Source organism: Psammomys obesus, unplaced genomic scaffold (assembly GCF_907164565.1).
Source record: "Psammomys obesus unplaced genomic scaffold, mPsaObe1.curated_primary_1811, whole genome shotgun sequence".
NCBI classification, from domain to species: Eukaryota; Metazoa; Chordata; class Mammalia; order Rodentia; family Muridae; genus Psammomys; species Psammomys obesus.
Genome location: NW_026587032.1, coordinates 3,051,108 through 3,071,310, shown reverse-complemented (window position 1 = coordinate 3,071,310; position 20,203 = coordinate 3,051,108). Strand labels below are relative to the sequence as shown.

At 39.5% G+C, this 20,203-nt stretch overlaps 1 protein-coding gene across 3 annotated transcripts in view; it reads left to right on the top strand.

Annotated features, from left to right (window-relative positions):
• Cdc42se2 (CDC42 small effector 2) overlaps positions 1-20,203 on the top strand; it is a 65,398-nt gene that overhangs the window by 8,246 nt on the left and 36,949 nt on the right. The window contains exon 2 of one of the 3 annotated variants that reach the window (XM_055602822.1): positions 16,791-17,279. The exons of the other annotated variants lie outside the window; for them this stretch is intronic. The gene's annotated coding sequence lies outside the window, so the exon portion shown is untranslated. The remainder of the gene's footprint in view (positions 1-16,790; positions 17,280-20,203) is intronic. 3 annotated transcript variants of the gene reach the window in all.

Sequence of the window (20,203 nt, the reverse complement as noted above, 5' to 3'; positions counted from 1 at the left end):
TTCTTCTTCTTCTTCTTCTTCTTCTTCTTCTTCTTCTTCTTCTTCTTCTTCTTCTTCTTCTTCTTCTTCCTTCTTCCTTCTTCCTTCTTCTTTCTTCTTTCTTCTTTCTTCTTCTTTTTTTCTGAGACAGGGTTTCTCTGTAGCCTTGGCTATCCTGGACTCCCAGACTAGGCTGGCCTTGAACTCACAGAGATCCAAGAGCTTTTGCCTTCCAGAGTGCTGGGATTACATGTGTGTGCCACTATGCCCAGCAATGCTACGATTTCTTATGACATCTTTATGGTAGAGTTTTTGAAAGTGTATTATAGCAAAGCACAAAATTATTTTTATTTTATTTGGTTTATCAAGTCATCTACTTTGACTTTCTTTTCAGTGCTGGGATGGACCCCAGGGTGCTCCAGGTGTTAAGCAGCTGCTTACTGCTGAGCTGCACTCAGTCTTCTACTGTGACCTTTTGCATAGAAGCAGAATGAACCTGGACTCTGTCCAGCACTGTGTGCGCTTCACACCTCCTTGCTGTGGGGAACTGTGGGTCTTCACGCAGCTGCTCTTCTCAGTGATGGGTCTTGATATGGTTTAAGTGGAAACAGGGGTTCTCACTGTGCCATCAAGCCTGCCCTGCAGATTCTTTCTCTACTTAGGAAGATCATGTAGCTTTTCTAGTCACTTAGATAATTAAGTCCACTAGTATCTGCACTAGTCTTATTTTAGTCCCTTCTTTCCTTTCTTCACTCCCTCCCTCTCTCCCTCTCTCCTTTCCCTCTCCTACAGGTTATCACTGTGTAGCTCTGGCTGGCCTAGAACTTGCTGTGTGCACCAAGCTGACCTTGGGCTCACAGAGATCTGCTTGCTTCTGCCTCCTGAGTGGTGTCATTAAGGACAGATGCCATCACACCTGGTAGTTTTATTGTTTGTTTGTTTTATAAATAATATTGCCAGTTCTTTAGTAAGGGTATTCTCTTCTGTTCAGAGATTGGGGGAAAAGATGAGGTTTTGAGTGGCTAGTCCAACTGTTATCTGCCATTTTTGTTGAGTAGGTTTTTAGATGAATCTGGTCCTAGGAACACTGGAAATGGTATTCCATGCCTTCAAACCACCCTCTACTGTGGCTCTGATTTATTCTCTGACTCAATGTGCTCAGCATAGACTCACTTTGCTCAAGGAGAAGTTTTGTGTTAGCCTTTAAGTTAGCTGAATAGCATGTTAATAGAACTAAGCATAATACATTAAAGCAACTTCATTCTGCATAGCTATCAGCATTTCCCTGGGGCCTCAACATCCTTCTTTCCCAACTCCTTTTCAGTAATGCCACTTTCAGGGTACTTCTGTGTGTGTGTGTGTGTGTGTGTGTGTGTGTGTGTGTGTGTGTGACTCGCAGTCTGCTCTTGGTAGAGTCATTTTGCCATTAAGTCCCCTTTCTCTGTAACCTCTCTTGAATATTCTTCATCTGGTTTGAACCCAGTGTAACCACTATTCTTGTCTCTTTACACTCCATCCTTCCGTCATTGCAGTCATATCATACCCTGTCACCTATAGCCGGTATAGCACCTTTTTACCTGGACTGTGCCCAGGTCTTCTCAGATATTCCCGCTGGCCTCAATAGCCTTATAGTGCCCTCACAGTCTATCATCCCAGTATGTTCTTTCTCCTAATAACTCTTGACACCTCGCTCATCATCTCTTGCACACCTCCCTTTTTTTTCTTCCAGCTGATGACCTAGTTTCTTATATACTAGGTCATATATATGTGTGTGTGTGTGTGTGTGTGTGTGTGTACCAGATTGAAAATATATATATATATATATATATATTAGAATGAAAGCAATCAGAAAATGTTTCCTGGCTGTCTTACATCTCTACTCATATCTTATGCATCTTCTGTTTCTGCTCTCACCCTTGGTTTTGTTCCTTTTATCTGGTCAGTGCTATTAATTGCTTCAGTCTTCATTCGTTCAGCATGTATGTCTTTGTCCTATTTCTACTGGATTGCTCTAATTAATCATATATAAATAATGCTGAAAAATTTGTCATCTTCTAAAAGCCTTCCTCAACAAGTTCATCTCTTTCCTTAGTTACTGCTCTAAAAAAATGTTGTGTTCTAGCCCAGTGGTGGTGGCACATGCCTTTAACCCCAGCACTCGGAAGGCAGAGGCAGGTAGATCTCTTGAGTTCAAGCCCAGCCTGGTCTATGTAGTGAGTTCTAAGACAGCCAAGGCTGAACACAGAAACCCTGTATCGAAAAGCAAAAAAAAAAAAAAAAAAAAAAAAGGTTGTTTTTTGTTTTTTGGTTATCAGTTAGTTATTGATTGTCTCTTCTGACTCATTTATTCAGTCTACCATAGCTGTACTTTGGGGATATATTCCTTAGTCACTTTTTGATACTAATTTCAGTTGCGATAGCAGCATATGGCTTGATTGATAATTATGTTTTTGAAACCTTCCTTCCCTTTGCTTTCTGGATAATTCTGTGTTTTCAGTTTTCGTCTACTGGTTCCTTTTTGTTGCCCCAGCTTTTTAAAAAAGGAGGCAGTGTTCTCAGTCTCTATGTTTAGACCTCTGGTGTATTTATATTTAGTCTCTTGTGATCTCATCCTATCTAGTGAGAATTATCATGTATTTCAAGCTGAGAATTTTATCTTTAGTCTGAATGTTTTTCTAACCTCCAGTCTCATAGGTCCATATGCCTACTCAACAATTCCAACTAGATATCTAATAGGCTTCTATTGTTTAGCAAAAACACAACTAAATTCATACTCCAGTTTCTCCATCCCTGGTCATTGTGCCTATTCCAGTCTTCTTCATTTTCTTAAATGTCAGCTCCTATTGCTGAAAACCTATCAAGACCTTCTTGATACTCCATATTGAATTAAAGTAAGGTGTCATGAAAACATGCTTTATCTACCTTAAAAAACTGTGTTAAGAATACGTGCAGGGCCTCTAGGGGTATACAGCTTGGTGGCTGTGCTTGCTGAGCATGTGCAAGGCCCAAGGTTTGATTCCAAAAGATGGGCATGGAGACACTCAGAAATAAATTCACCCAGTTTTCAGTCCTGTCGCTCTCTAAGCAACCGTTCTCTTGTTGCTGCTCTGTTCTGTTTCCAGCAGAGCAACCAGCTCATCCTTTTAAAGTGGAAGTCTAGTTATTTTACTTCTGTGTTCAAGAGCCTTCTGTGGTGTTCTAGTTTCCTTTCTGTTGCTATGATAACATTTGGACCAGAGGTAACTTGTGAGGAGGAAATAATTTATTTGGCTTATACTTCCAGGTCATAGTACCTCATTGATGGAAGTCAGGGCTGAAACTGAAGCAGGAGCTGGTAGCCAGAGTTGATTTTGGACAGTGGTTTATCACAGAACAGAGCAAACTGCAGCAGGTGGCTGTGTTATAAATAATAAAAAGCAGAGTTATTGCCATGGTTATGAGAGCCTTAGTTTGTACTGTCCTGAGCTCAAGTTCTAGCTCTTACTTGGCTAATGCTGCTCCATAGTCTTCTTTGAAGTTCCTTGGCCCTAGTACACAGTTGTGCCATCTATGCCTGTAGGGATGCAACTTGGCTTCATTCTCAGGGATGTGTCTTGGTATATGGACAGTGGATGGTGTGGAAGGCGCTCGCATTTGCTGAATGAGTATGTGGAGCTGGTGCAGTGTACATGTATTTCTGTAGCTGAAAGTGTTTATAGCTCTATGAAGAATTAGTGGAAATAAAAAAGGTGCAAGAGGAAAAAGTAAGTTTGAAATTAATTATTTTTGATATGGAAAGTGGAAACCACTGAAATAAATGGTAAGGGGTAGAAGAAATGAAGAGAAGTGGGGCAAGAAAATATAAAGACAAATGTGATCTGAAAGGAGGCAACACTTAAAAGTTTGTAACTGTGGATGTCTGGCACTCACTGTGTAGACCAGGATGACCTTAAATGCAAAGAGATCTTCCTGCCTCTGCCTTCCGAGTGCTAAAATGAACCAAGCTACTGTGCCTGGCTCACTTAAAACTTCTTGAGGGTGCTTACTCCACATTTCTCTTTAAGATAACAGTTCTTAAAGGCTGAGTGTTGGTGACTTAGATGGACTTACACACTCTTGCTTTGACTACGTTGTACCTAGCTTTTTACTAGCATTGTAGGCTGAAATCAGAATGAAAGCCACAACATTGTTCTTTTGGTAAACTTTTGTTAAAGAAAAGCAATTACTGTCACTTACATAACCTGGCAGAATTCCTTTGTATATGCTTGTATATAGCCCAGAGGTTAACCTCTAGGTGTTGTTTCTTGAGGCCCCCCCTACCCTCATATTCTGAAACAGAATCTGACTGGGGCCTTGCAGATTTGTTCAGGTTGGCTGGCCAGCGAGACCCTAGTGGTCCAGTTTCTGCCATTTCTGTACTGGGATTATAGGTGTTACTGCATGTATTTTATGAGTGCTGGGGATTGATCTCAGGTATGATGGAGAACACTTTATTGAACTGCCTCACAGCTCAAACAGTTCTCAGAGTTTTTGGGGGAAATATCAGCGCACAAAAGTTGATAACTACCGTGTCCTATGAGAATATACTTCCTGTTTACTCCTTTCTCAAAAGTAGAGCTGGGGCGTGAGGGTGGAGTGGTGGAGTGTCACATAAATAACCTGTATTTCCATGGCATATTAGCAGCTAGCTACAGTGTGTGTGACTATTTTGAGTGGTATTTAATGTATGGGTATACATATTTGTGCTCTTAAATGAAAAAAATGCTGGCATGTCCATGAGTACTTTTATTTTTGAAACGCTGGAGGTTGAAACAGTGGTCTCACATATGCATGGCAGTCACACTACTGAGCTTAGCCCTAGTCTCTGAAATGCAGTTTTAAACTGCAACTTAAGTTTAGTGAGAAAGGAGAATGCTGGTGAAGTTATTTACATGCATGTTTGCAGTGTTTTGCTGAGACAAGTATTCTTATTTAACTTTCCACCCCAAGCTATAGGCACCATTTCCTGTTGATTAAAGCAATCTTTTCTTCACACATAAACACATGGTTTATGTGTGCTTTTGTATATATATACACATACAGCTTAAGCGTACATGTCCAGTAATCTTTATTCCTAAGCTATAATAACCATAAAAATCAGATTTTGTATTTTTATTTCACATTAAAACCAGGGTGGTGGTGCTACCTTTAATCCCAGCACTCAGGAGGCAGAGGCAGGCAGATCTCTGAGTTCGAGGCCAGCCTGGGCTACTAAGTGAGTCCAGGACAGCCAGGGCTACACAGAGAAACCAAACCAAAAAAGAAAAAGAAAGAAGCAACTTATATATGTATTTGTATGTGTGTGTATGTGTGGTGTTTGAGAGTCTTCCTGTTTAGCTTGGCCTGGCCTCAAATTTGTCATCTTCCTGCCTCAGCCCCAAGTGCTGAAATTAGATGTATGTACCACCGCACTGCTCTCAAACATAATTAAAAAAATATTTTTAATCTAGGTGTAGTGGCTCATTTGTGCCCTTTAATCCCGGCACTTAGGAGGCAGGTGAGTTTGAGGCCAGCTTGATCTACATAGTGAGTTCCAGGACAGCCAGAGCTCCATAGTGAGACCCTGTCTCAAAAAACAAAACAATATATATTTACTATTTTAAAATTGTGTGTGTGTTTGCATGTATGTGAATTTACCCTTGGAGCCCAGAGGAGGCTGTCAGGGCCTCTAGTCTGAAGTCACAGGTGATGGTAACCTGCCTGTGGTGGGTGATGGGAACCTCTTTGATTGCTCTCTGAAGAGCAGTTAGTGCTCCTACCCTGAGCCATCTTTCCAGCCTACTGTATGTTAAAATTTCTGATAAATATTTTACATGTCAAGTAATTTTGAATGACACACTAGAATAAGGTTTGGTTAAAGTTTTAAAATCCGTTTATTTTATGGACTAGATTATTTTTATTAGAATCCAGCATTCATCTCAAGTTTACATGTGAAATACTCCCCTAGGATTAATACAATTCTTATTCATGAACTTGTGCATTTTTAAAAAATGTAGTTTTTGTGTGTGTGATTGTGTGCACATGCATGCTATCTAAGGCACCCCTGTGCAGGTCAGGGTGGACCTGACTATTCATTTCCTAACTGTATATCCCTAATTTCTTCTTTACCCCAGGACAGATGCTAAAGATTGTACAATGCCTCTGAGAGTTTGGTGGTTTTGTGACTGATCAGTCTATTCAGATTGTTTCTCTGTAGTGAAAGAAGTCCGTCTTAGCGAATGTGCTGTGTGCAGCTCCCTGGTCCATTCCTTCTGTAATGGTTTGTACAGACACTCTAGTTCAGCATTTTCATTTGAGTTGGTGTTTGCCTGTCAGCATATCTAAATGCTTACCGGCATTTTTTTCTGCCCTCCGGTGTCTCCCAGTCAGTGTGTTCAAGTCAGTAGATGATTTCCTGTCAGTCCTCAGATGCTCACAGCTTCATGTTTCCAGCCCCCCTAGTTCTAGAGACTCTTGTCCTGTCATAGTGAATTTATTGTTCAGCAGTTGAACTTGGTTGACTGAGAGGATTGCTGTAATTTGTTCAGCCACATTTACTTCACTTAATTTATTATCCCTTAACTCAGATTGTTCTCTAATGCACAGTACCAAATAAAGTTTCTTAACTGTTTCATAAAGAACATCAGAAAATATAAACTGGAGGAAAAGGCTTGAATCTCCACCCTACCATTACAGGGGGTAATTTTGATAACTGTCTTTGCTGAAAAGTCAGTACATTTTTTTCCTCACAAAAGTAAGGTTCAGTTATATCTCACTCCAGCAAATGTTATCACCATGGAAGCGTTGCTTTTTATTCAGTGAGAGAGGATCTATCAGAAAGGAGAACTTCACATTGGACAAGTAAGGTTGTGGTGAAAAGTAGTGTTAGGCTGGGTATGGCGGTGCACACCTGTGACTCAGCACTTTGGAGGGCTGAGGCAGGAGGATCAAGAGTGGGAAAGGAGGTGAAGCTGGCCACCTGTGAGGAGCTGGGTAGGGCTCAGAGTGTATTCATGGTGTGGAGCTGTGGGTCAAGAGTCTCCCTGACCTCACCATAATGGGCTTATGTTTGGTCACCCTGGTGTGGTCACTGTGTATATCTATTGGTGCAGTAGTGAAGGTTAGAAAAAAGAATTGCCAGACTTGCTTTCATGGAGTGAGATAGGCATGTTTCTGGAGTCAGTCTCTGTTATGTCTCCAGGGACTTGGAGAATATCAAGAAAGCATTTTCCTGACTCAAGAAGAAACTCCTCACCTATGATCATCTGTCTGTCCCTGCTAGAAGGCTATGCAGCATATTATGTAGCATACTAATATTATGTAATGCTGAATAAAAATGAAAGAGAGTCTTAGAAAGAAAGAGTATGGGGCAGTGTGGACTGCGCAGTGGGACCCTGTCTCAGTGTAGAATGTGGCAAGTTATTACCTAAGTAGCATTTTTTTTTTTTTTTTTTTAAAGGCGGAGGCTGGTTTTGAACTTCCCATATAGTAGCTGGTCTTGAACTCTTGATTATCCAGCCTCAACCTACCAAGTGCTAGGATAGCAGACCTGTCTCACCATGTCTGGCTAGTGGTGTTGTTTGTTTGTTTTTCCTCTCGTCTTTTCCTTAAGGACATTCTTACTGTCACACAGTGGGTTGATAATATTGTATTGCTAACAAAAAGTATTATTCCACATACAGTAGAATTACTTTACTAATAGCCCTAGAATAAAATAAAGGTTGGAGGATAAATTCAGGCTTTTTTTGTCTGCCTTGTTTGGTGTTGCCTTACTGTTAGAATAATAGTGGCCTGTGAGAGTTTAGTGGGCAGACATGCTTGCCACCAGGCTCACAGCCTGAGTTTGATCCCTGGGACTCACATAGTAGAAGGAGAGAACCACCTCTCATAAAGTGCCTTCCAGCTTCCAGATTCTCACTATGGCATAGTAAGTAAATAAGTAAATAAATATGACAAAAAAAGGTAACTTTTTATTAGACAACCCCCACCCCAAGGATCAGACTCTAGTAGTCTTGTTCATGATGGGCAAGCACTCTACCATTGAGTCATACATTTTTCAGCCTCAAAGATCTGTTTACTTGAAGGCCTACAACTAAGTCTATGTTAAAATACATTTATCTGCAGTTGACAATTTCAGTAGTTACTGCTGTGGTTTTTATGTCAGGTGTTCTTAAGAAACTGTTTGGCGTGTAAGAATTGTTACATTAGAGTTTGGTTTTATTTTCATTTCATACTTTTATTTCATAAAAGTACTTGTGGTCCAGGCAGTGGTGGTGCATGCCTTTAATCCCAGCACTCCCAGCACTCGGGAGGCAGAGGCAGGCTGATCTCTGAGTTTGAGGCCAGCCTGGTGTACATATAGCAAGTTCTAGGGCTACATAGAGAAACCTTGTCTTGAAAAAAAGTACTTGTGGGAGAATTACTGGGGGGTGTGTGTGTGTTTGCATTACTTGAAGAAAACCACTGTCCTAACCTTGTCAACATCTTGATGATGTTTGCATCTTTAAGTAGCAGTGGCTATAGCTATCCAAGAGCCCTTAGGTTTGTACAATTTAAGTGACCAATCTTTTGCCAGAATGATACATTACTTAGGATGAGCTGCTACTGTCTTGCTTTGGTTTTATGCTCCCTAACCCTGTCTTTATATTTTAGCATGTTCACAGGCTCCTGCGGTCTGTCTCTTCTGTAGCTGTTTTCTTGCCCTAGTGCTGCTTCCTTGGTTGTACGGATGTTGCTCAAACTGCCTCTTATGTGGTAAAGAAGAATAAAAAACAGTGTTGTTGGTGTGGCTTTTTCTACTGAGAAATAGTGCATTTGTTGTCTAAGGTAGGGACTGACAGTCCCCTGAGAATGTCCCCAAAAATATGTACGGCATTGTGAACAGATAACCAACTGTCTGCATATTGAGTCTTTAGATAAATTTAAGAAAAATGTTGAAAATCATTCCATACTTTTTGATGCTTAAAATACTGTTTTTTTAAAGTTTAAATTCAGAGTGACTATTGCTCCGTTATTTTTTAGAATATCTCTTATACTTTGACAGTTTTGTAGATATAAACAATATATCTTGATTGATTGTTTTCCCCAGTTCCCACTCCTACTACTCCTAGGAAACCCCAACATGTCACCCATTTTTTTTTAATGTCCTGTATTTTATGCTAATAACCCACAGAATCCAGTTAGTGTTACCCATTGGGTGCTCACTGATCTTGTTGACTTGACCTTGTTGAGGTAACCACAGATACAGGGAGTTCATGACTGTAACACCGTTATGTCCTGAAGATAGCATTTCACAGCACTTCTCCCGTCCTCCAGCTCTTATATTCTTTCTGTCCTTCTTTCTTCTAGGAGCCTTTAACGAGTAGGGTCAAGATGTGTGTGTGTGTTACTCTTAGGAAATCATTGTCCTTCTTTACACTTATTTTGTAAATACTAACCATGTGAAGTTGGCACAAACTGTATAGAGCAGTGGGTCTTAACTTTTCTAATGCTGTCTGTAACTCTTTAATATAGTTCCTCATGTTGTGTTGACCTCCAACCATAAAGTTATTTCACTGCTGCTTCATAACTATAATTTTGCTTCTGTTATGAATAGTAAATATCTGACATGTGACTCCTACGAAAGGGTCAGTGGACCCCCAAAGGGATCACAATCCACAGGTTGAGAACCACTGGTAAAAGCTTATAATTAGCCACACAGCAAGTGGTAGAACTACTATTGAAGGCCAACTGTTTTCAGCTACTTAGGGAGGTGCTGGGAAGTGACATAGCAAGTCCTCTTACCTGTGGTGGTTTTCGTTTTGTTTTCAGTTAAGAAAGGATACTCGGTTTGTTGAGAATGAGGTGACACCCAGTGCACTGGGTTATGGAAGATGTTAATAATGGACCTGTTCTCTTAAGATGTCGTGGGAGCTCTTAAAAGTTCATTGGGGTCAGGAAACTAGAAATGTGTGAAATTCAGTGGAGCTCATTTGTATTTTGTGGTGATTGTTTAATCTCCCTGTCTGAGAATGAGAGTGGTTCTCATGACTTTTAAAAACACCATCTATGGCGGTGTTGCATGTCACCTTTAACCCCAGCACTCAGGAGGCAGAAGCAGGTCTCTGAGTTATGAGGCCAGCCTGGTCTACAAAGTGAGTTCCAGGACAGCCAGGGCTACACAGAATTTTGTCTTGACCTCCACCCTAAACAAAAAGAAAAAACAAACAAAGCTGACTTTAATGGAAGCTTTAATGTTAAAAACTGAAATAGCCAAGTGATTAAATTAATAAATCAAAACAAGCTGAAGTAGCCAGGCATAATGGTACACATGCCTTTAATTCTAGCACTCTGGAAACAGGTGGGTGGCGATCCACGGGTACAAAGTGAGCCTGCTGTGTAAAGTGAGTTCTGGGACAGTTTCACAGCCTTGAGACTCTGCCTTTAAAAAAAGCCAAAGTAAAACTGTTCTGAGTTAAGTTGAACCAAACTGAATAATAGGAGTTAATTACTGCTGCCCAAAAGGGTGAGAAAATAACCATTTCTGTATTTCCTTAGACACATTTGTGTATCTAACATTTATTCATAAGTCTGTCTATTTTAACAACAATTGACCCTTTTTTAAACGAAAGTATGGTTAAAATATGGGGGAAATACTCTCAACTTCAGTAATCAATTACAAGTTTCTTTTGCCAGGTTTGAGAGACAGTGGTGTTTCAGTCCTGAATGCAGTGTGGAGCTAAGTGAGGAGTGCAGGGGGTGAGTTGGTGGGGCCCTTTCTCCAAACACCCTGGCCTATGACAAAGCGTAGATCCTAGTATTTTCACTTTTAAGAATGTGTCTTGGGGTAAAAAACACTTTCCCCTTCTTTTGGGAGGAGGTGATACCTCCCCCCCAACAGGCTTATTGGGAAATTTTACATAATAGTAGAATCAGTTTGTTGAAATGTGTAAGTGGGTGCTGTTGACCGCCTCCTTTGTCTAAATAGTATTTTTATCGCTAGAGATCTTCAGCTCTGTGCTCTGACACAACAATGAAGTTTTTGTCCATGGCAGTTGCCTCTTTGGATAATTGGTTGGAAAGGAGTCCTGTGTTCATTACATCTCATAAGGATTTGCCAGTACCGTAGCACCTGTCACTGTCTTTTACAATTAAACATTCCGTGGTGTACATATATGACATTTCATATTTCTATTCATTAGTTTGTGGGCATTTTGAGGGTTTTTTTTTCTTTTTTCTTTTTTCACATTTTAGCCATTATGGGTAGTGCAGTTAAGAACATTGTTGTAGTGTACACCAGAAATCCCAGCACTCAGGAGGCAGAGGCTGGTGGATCTCCATTAGTTCGAGGCCTTCCTGGTCTACAAAGCAAGCAAGTCCAGGACAGCCAAGGCTACACAGAGAAACCCTGTTTCAAACAAAACAAAACAAAAAAGTGAACATTTAAGCATAGTCAAGTGATGAGTAACAGAGGCAGACCACTTACAGGGCAATAGTGGTCCCTTGAGATCGTGATGGAGATTCTTGTCACCTAATAACATGGTATCTGTTCTGTCACTTGTTTGTGGTGATGTTGGTATAAAATTACTGTGCTGCTGGTCATAGACAGGTATAGAACGCACAGTTAACGTAAGGTGCATCACACTTGCTAACATTAACTATATATTTATCTAACTATAAATGTATACTTTTCATCATTAGAGACTATATTTGTGGGCAGGTAGCGCATGCCTAGCCAAGGTTTTGTGTGGATATGCTTAGTTTATCTTTATGTGTGTGTATACCTTGGGATGGGTTTATAACATACTAATTTATATATCACCTTGATGAAGTGCTAGACTATGGCACCAAGAGACTGCACCATTGCAAGTTCTACTAGTGATGTAGAGCTATGTATATGTAGCTTTTTGTAATTGGATAGTTTTACATAATGTAATGGGTTCCAGGTTTATTCATGTAGTATATATCTGTACTTAATTTCTTTTTATGGTTGCATGATATTCCATAGTATGGACATGTCATATTTTGTTTAAATTTTTCAATGGTCAGTGAAACACCTTTTGATAGAGGAATGGTTAATTATACCTCTGTGTACTTATATCCCACTAGTAATTTATTTTTAGATTAAATTAGAATTTTTTTCTTTTTACACCATGTAGCTCAGGCAGGTGTTGAACTTGTGACCTTCCTGCTTGAGCCCTATAGACTGCTGAGGCTGTAGGCATGTGCCTGTCACAGCCAGCATTCCACTAGTAATTTAGATTCACTGTGGAGAATTTGAGGGAGAATGACTGTCAGTCAGAGTGCAGTAGCAGGATTTGGGATGCACATGCACAGCTGTCCAGCGAGGAGTCTGAGCTTTAAACATTGCTATGCTTTCCCGAGAAAGAGGAACATTTATTTATCTATTTGTTTGTTTGTTTGTTTTCAATTTCTGAGACTCGGTCTAACAGTGTAGACCAATTTTTCTTCAAGCTCCTGATTGTTGTGCTTTAGTCTGCCAAGTGCTGGGCTTATAGATGTATGTATCACCAAGCCTGGCAAGGAAATTTTAAAACAGCAGTTGCATCTTTATGCTAACAGAAATTTATTCAACCTAGAAAAGCAGGATCATGCAATCTTAGGGGTTGTCTTAGTTAGGGTTTCCATTGCTGTGAAGAGACACCATGACCACATAAAATCTTATAAAGGAAAACATTTACTTGGGGCTGGCTTACGGTTTCAGTTTGGTCCGTTATTATCATGGTGAAAAGCATGGTGGCCTGCAGGCAGACATGGTGCTGGAGAAGGAGCTGAGAGTACTACATCCTGATCTGACCGCAGCAGGACGTGAACTTGGCTTGAGCTTCTGAGACCCCAAAGCCTGCCCTTTAGCCACACCTACTCCAAGGCCACACCTACTCCAAGGCCACACCTACTAGTGCCACTCCCTATGGACCCTATGGGGGCCATTTTTATTCAGAACACCACAGGAGTGTTAGTATTTTATATCAGCCCACTAATTGGCATACATTATACATAAAAGAATTTCAGATTACATCTGACAGAAACTTTGTTGTCTTGTTTTTTGGGTGTTGAAATTTTAGGCATTTGTCACCAAGCCAGGGATGAGAGAAGCTTTAATTCTTCATACTGACCTTGCAAATTCAATTGATAATACTAAGTCTTGTGTATTAGGCATATAAATTGGGGTAAAGGAATAAACACAGGAAATACATATTTTAAACATAACAGACACGTACTATAGCTTTCAGAGTTCATTCTATGAAACAAACACTATTCACAATTTCAGAGAGGCCATTTACATAGGATATTGGTAATGATAAAATTATTGGATTAGGTGAAAACAGAAGATCAGGGTCATTGTCAAGGTGCATCAGATGTGGGATCAGTAGTTCCCAGCTGGCTATCTTGGACCAGGTGGAAACTGCCTCATTGCCCCCCCCCCCACCAAAAACAAAAGAGGGTAATGGGTGGTCTGGAAGAATTAGAATTGAGGTCATTTTTTAGTTAATATATTCAAGAAGATAGGCCCATACTTATGTCCTAGAGATCAGGAAGTTGAAACTGTCAGGTTGCTGTAAGTACTCCAAATCTGGGGTCACAGTTGCTGCTGGTGGCAGTAGCTTCTAAACATGGGGATCCTCCTGCTCACCAACTCACCACTTAGCTCAGCAGTGAGACTTGTAGGAGATGCTTACTCAGAGACCTGTTTACATTCCAAATGTTAACTGCAAGAAAAGATCTGGAAAATGTAGGGGATATTTTTGAAGTACAGGAAAGTATGCATGTCTAGGTAGTGTGAATATTTTTCTGTTGTTTGGCTACAAGGCTTTGCATGCAGTATTTTGAAGGTGGTAAGATTAAAAAATCTTAGACTTGATGTGTTCTGAAATGTTATGCTAAATGTGAACAGCTAATTTTGTTTATATAAAGTGATTTTTTTTTCAGGTCTAATGTTTTCAGTTGGAAGTGAGCTGTTTGTAAACAAAACAAAACCTTTTATAGTATGTTTCCTGTTTGTTGTGAATGCCTGAAGTATGCCTGTGGCTGTAACTGTAAAATCTTCAGTTTTCTCTCTTACTGATGGGTTTTATATAGTTGAATTAATGCACACTTTGTATCTTTTTTCTGCTTGGCTTTGTAAAGTGGTTGCAAAGTGTGTATGCATACGTGTTTGTGTGTGTGCGCATGCATGTGCAACAGCATGTATGTACAGGTGAGAAGACAACCTCAGGTGTCAGTCCTGTCTTTCTGTCTTGCCTGAGTTGGGGTCTCTTGTTCATAGGCTGCCTGGCTTGTGAGTTTTCTTGGGCTTTGCCTATCTCTGTAGGAACATTGAGAACATTGGTTCCTCATGCTTGAGCAAGCATGCTTTGCTGCGCCATCTCTACTTCCTATGCTTTATTTTTTAAATTCACTTAATCTTTATTATCTTGCTAAAATGCAATAGGGTGTGATAATCTTCAAAAATAATGTGTGCTAGGCCAGATGTGGTAGCCCATACCTTTAATACCGGTACTCTGCAGCAGAGGCAGATGGTTTTCTGAGTTTCAGGCCAGTCTGGTCTATAGATAAAGTTCCAGGACACCGAGGGCTACATAGAGAAATCCTGTCTCCAAAAAAAAAAAAAAAAAAAAGTGAACTTAGAATTAGCAAGTCTTACCCAAACTAAACTGGGAAAATGTTTGCTTTTATTATTTATCTATTTCTGAGATTTGTTTTATTTTATGTGTATGAGTGTTTTGCATCAGATCTCCTGGAACTGGAGTTACAGATGATTATGAACCATCATGTGGGTTTTGGGAATTGAACTTGGGTCCTCTGAAAGAACAAGAGCCCTTAACTGCTGAGCCATCTCTCCAGCCTGTTTTTTTTTTTTTTTTTTTGGTCATGTTCAATTTTAAATATTTCCCTTACAATGTTTTGCTAGTGCACTAAAAGTTTGTGTGTGTGTGTGTGTGTGTGTGTGTGTACACATACCTATACATGTGTGTCTGCCTATCTGTCTTGGAGAGGAAGGGTGGATTTTGAGTGTGCCATAGCATGCATGTGAAGGTCAGAGGACAATTTACAAAAGTTCTCTTCTATCAAGTGGGTCCTAGGGATGCAACTCTGATTGTCAGGCGTGGTGGCAATCACTTTTACTAATAGCTACAAGGCTGGAACTAAGTAGATTGTAAAAATAGTTAGGAGAGATCTTGGTTTGGACTTGAACAACAAGCAGAAAGACAGGAGCCAAGAATGATAATAGTGCTTTTTGCTTTGGAAACAAGGTAGAAGAAAGAGAATGTAATAAAATAAGGTGGATGGAACTGAGGATGCATTTGATCCCAAGAGTGAAAACTGCCCTCAGCGAGCTCTACTCAGCTTGTACCTGAAATTCCTATCATTAGTATTTCTCTTGGGTTAAAATACTGTCTTTTCAGGAGTCCTGTTAAAAATGTAGTTATCTCTGAAGGGATAAACTTTTGATCTGTTACTGTAGTGCTCATATTTTCAGATCGTTAGCCTTTATTTTGGCTATCGAATTCAGATAGAAATTTAAGAAAGATTAAGTTTAGAAAACATGACACTGTCCCAAAGGGTGAGAGTAAAGAGGAATATTAGATTTGGAGCCTGGATTGGAAGTGGGTCATAATGAGTTAGGGGAGCAAAGGGATCCTGTCACCCAAAAGGGAATGTGAGAGAGCTGTGGAGCCAGCATACTCTGTAATCCAACTCTTGGAAGGCAGAGGCAAGAGGATAGAGAGTTCCCAGGCCAGCTTGATCCACAGGAGGGGGTAAAAGAACACTTGAAAGTGAAACACAGGGAAAAATCTGAAGGCGTTTCAGTTTTAAACAAGGGTGGCCATATAATTTATAACTGAATAAAATTTTTATATACTTTGTTATTTGAACAAGACATCCAGAGATGGAGACAGGAATGACTATGAAAACAAAGTGTAAATTGGGACAGTCTTCATACAAGGATATAATATATCTATTTCATTTGTAGTATAATTAAATATTTCAAGTTGTAGTTATGTGTTAAACATTATACTGAGTTAAGTGACACTGTGTTCACTTTATAGTTAATAAAACCAAACTCTGGGGAGTTAAAATAATTTGCTTACAATTCTCTGTGGTGGCGCAAATTGGAAATTATATTTGTTTAACTATTGATACAATCTATGTCAACTGTAATTTAGGCTGACCTTAAGTTCTTCTTTCTGCCTGTGCCTCCACATTGTTGGGATTGTGGCTATGGCTCATCACACCTGTCTCCAGCTCACTGTTTAATACCACATTGTACTACAGTTGCTGTGAGTGTGCTATGTACTTTAAAATATACTTACTTTAAAGTCATGGTGAGTTGAGGGAGCTGAGAGTATGATAAAATATAACATTAAGTTTGATAATTACATTCTGGAGTGTTAGACCATGTCATAAGCATTTCACAGATACTAACCTAATTTAAACCACACAGTAATTTTATGGATTATTTTTATTGTACAGTTTAGCAAATTGAGGCTTGGCATGGGTGTGTAGCTTGCTTAAATTTAACCCGTGTAATAATTGACAGAACTAGAATTCAGACTGTAGATTCTATCTCCTAAGCTGCTGTCACATACTTCTTATAGTCCACAAGCATTAGTAAGTAGTTGTATCCTTTCCACAGGTTATATGGCTTTGTCTTCCCACCAGTAGGTCATCTCTAATAACCTCACCTCTTTTTTTCTATGTGTGATAATAGGACATTTGCGCCCTTTCCTACCAGGTTTTGAAACTTCAACAATTAGTAGTAAGCCCCTTTAAAAAAATTTTTTTTCCTTGTTTATGTCTTTAAACTGTAGAAATAATTCCTGGAAGTGCAGTCTTTGTACCATCACTAACCCCACTACATCTAGGAATGTGAACAGCACCAACAGATACAGCAAGATGTATCAAGATTGTAGCATTAACGGTGTACCGATACATGGATACCCAGATAAGTTTTCCCTTAAGCTGCTTATGTGAATGGTTATGTTCCTGTAGTTTGTTTGCAGAGGTTCATTTCAGTGGTTGTAGACATTATAGTGATTGTGATTTTTGGACAGATCTAAAATCAGGAGCTTGCACTAAATTTTTGACCTATCTGTATTTGGGAAGGAAAAAAGAGAATGGCTGTTTGATTTTTAAATGACCGAGAACATGGGGTGTGTACATGAGGGTTTTTTGTTTGTTTGTTTTTTGAGACAGTGTCTCACTGTGTAGCCCCAGCTGGACAGACTGGAATTCAGAGATCTGCTCGCTTCTGCCTCTCAATTGCTGGGATTAAAGTCTTGTGCTACTACACCCAGTCTGTAAGTATGTATTTTTATTAGATTATTTAAAATAATTTAATAGGATCAAGTCTGCTAAGGTAGGTTACTATTCATTTGGGAAAAGTGGGAACTAAATAAATTTTTTTCTGTAAAACTTAGGGGTTTTCCTTATAGTTTGGTCACTTTAACCTTAAAGCTTTTGAGTTACAGCAGATTTGGTCCCTAAAACTGCTGAGAGGATCTAAGGGTTAGAAGGATCATAACTGGAGTTTCACTACCAGAGGGACCTTTAGTCACGATCCGCCATCCTGATAGTAGCTACTGAAGCAGGACGCTTTACTTCAGGTGGTGACACAAAACAGTATTCCAGTGGCTTCCCCTCACCCACCCTGTCTAGCTGGAATAAGGACAACATGCCTAACTTTTCTGTGACTGCCGAAAGTGTCTGAAGATGTCGGTTCATTCACAGATCATCCTTTCGTTCATGGCACTCTGATGGAGACTTTGGAAAACAAAAAGTTTCTGTGCAAAGAGTGCTATAATCTCAAACTCAGAGAGGTGATGCAGAGTACACTGTCTTCTCGCTGGAAACAGTAGGTGGGAAAGGTAGCATTTAATGTGGTACAAAAAGCACCACCACATGCCAGGTCTTAAGGTAGATTGTAGCTTCATGGCTTCTTGTGGGGGGGGGTGTATCTAAGGAGGATCTAGTACATGCCAGTAACAGGCTCATGAATGTTTTTGGCATGCGTACATTAAAGTGCAGTTTTGGCTGACAAATTAATTAAAAAAATATGATTCCTACTAAATGTAATAAGGGACTAAGGAACTATACTGACTAGAATTGAATGAATAATAAATAGTCTATTGAATTTCCTTTTTGTGAATGCACAATTACACTGGGGTCCAGTGCTGTTTTAGTACATACTTTCTTTGTGATCAGCAGTTAGTGTTTTTGGTACCTAACACTATATGCATTTTTGAAAGTCTTTTTTGAAGAGATTGTGACCATGCATTGAAAAGGTTGAGCTTTCCATGTAAATCAGTCTTGCTAAATTATCAACCAGCAGTCAGTAATTGGTTTTAAATAGAGTAATTGAACATTTTGAAAGTGTTCAATTAGATAAACTTTGCCATACATATATGCCTATGAAGTGATACCACACTCAAGCAACTGATAATCTGAGGCTGGGAGTCAGCAATAGACCAGAGCTTGCCTGAGACCCCCAAGGCTGTGGTGTGACCTCAGAACCACAAAAACTATTTACTGTAATGGAAATATAATTGAAAATATCTGTCACCCCTAAAGTTTTTCTTTTATCACTCTATTTTGTTTTTAAAAATTATATTTGCTTCTTTATTGTATGTGTATATGTATGTGTATGTATGTATACATTTATGTGGGGTATATGGTGCATATGTGCACATGTGTGGAGGTCAGAGGGCAATTTGAAGGAATTGGTTCCCTTCTTTCACCATGAGGGTGCCTGAGGTTGAACTCAGACTTCACAACAAGTGCCCTTACCCAGTGAGCCATCTTACTGACCCCCTCCATTGTATACTTTGAGGCAGTTTCTCAGTGAACCTGGAGCTTGGCATTTTGCCTCTACTGGCTGGCCAGCAAGTCCCCAGAATCCATCTATCTTACACCCTCACCACTGGGGGTACAGATGTTTGGCTCTGCATCCAGCTTTTTGTGTATGCTGGCCATCCGTACTCAGGTCCCCGTTCTTGGACAGCAGCTTTACCTTTGAAGCTCTCTACAGCCACTGTAGTAGTCCATGCAAAGTTGTAACCAGGCGTGTTTAACCTGGTTTTTGATGTTGCCAGAACCAGGTAGTTAAGTTATACACACACCAAGCACACACACACACACACATGAACACACACACAAAGTCTCCTACCATTTTAATCAGTTTACAATTCTTTATTGGGTTGTATTCATAGTTATCCCAGGGCTCCTGTGGGGCACGGCTGCCATTCCTGAATGAAGGTATACTCCTGTTTATCCAGTCATCTATCTATAGGCAATTGGGGTTGTTTCCTGCTGTTAAATAAAGGAAAAAAAAAAAAAAACAAAACTTTAGGCAATTTAAATAAAGCGGAATTTGAGTAAAGAATGAATTTTCTGAATTATTTATTGTATGTGTATATGTATGTGTATGTATGTATACATTTATGTGGGGTATATGGTGCATATGTGCACGTGTCATAAAAATCATAAATAAATAATCATAAAAAATCATATCCAGAGAATTTTGTCTACTGGGCATTGAGTATTTTTGACAAAAGGGGAAGTAAAGTAGGGTCCCTTTCTCTACCCTTTCTGGGTGTGGTCTGCTCTGTTGGCAGCCTGTGCTTGGCTGAATTTGGCTGCTTGTGATTTTGAGACTCAGCTGTTTGTTCTGCCAGTCAGTTAGGGTTTCTGTTCATTTATATAGTGAGTTAGGTTGCATTTCTTTAATTTCTTAAAATTTTATAAGCTTTAATTTATTAAAAAAAAATCCTTGCAAATAAATTAAAACATCATTCACCAAAATTAGCCAGACCCAAACTCTATACTAACATATTTCATAGTATAGGAATTCAAAGTATATAGGTAGCTTCAAAGAAGTGGTTTTCTGTGTATTCATTTTATCATGTTACAGATAAATTACTGTTATAGTTTCAGAGATGTGCACTTTTGTTTTTTTAGATAATTCCTAGGAATGCAATAGCTGCATTGTATGACAGAGTGTGTGTTTATCTATATGTTTTTAAAGCAACTGCAAAATTAAAAATAATAAAAGCCTAATGGCTGTGCATTTCAAATTTGTCTCAGCAGCATTTGGATGAGACAATGAGTTGTTTCTACTTCTGCTGTAGTTTTTGGTGCTAAGGTTAAACCTGGGCTTTGTGCATGTAGGGCAAATGACATCTCAAGCCTACCATAATTTAAACAGTTGAATATATAGACAATTTTA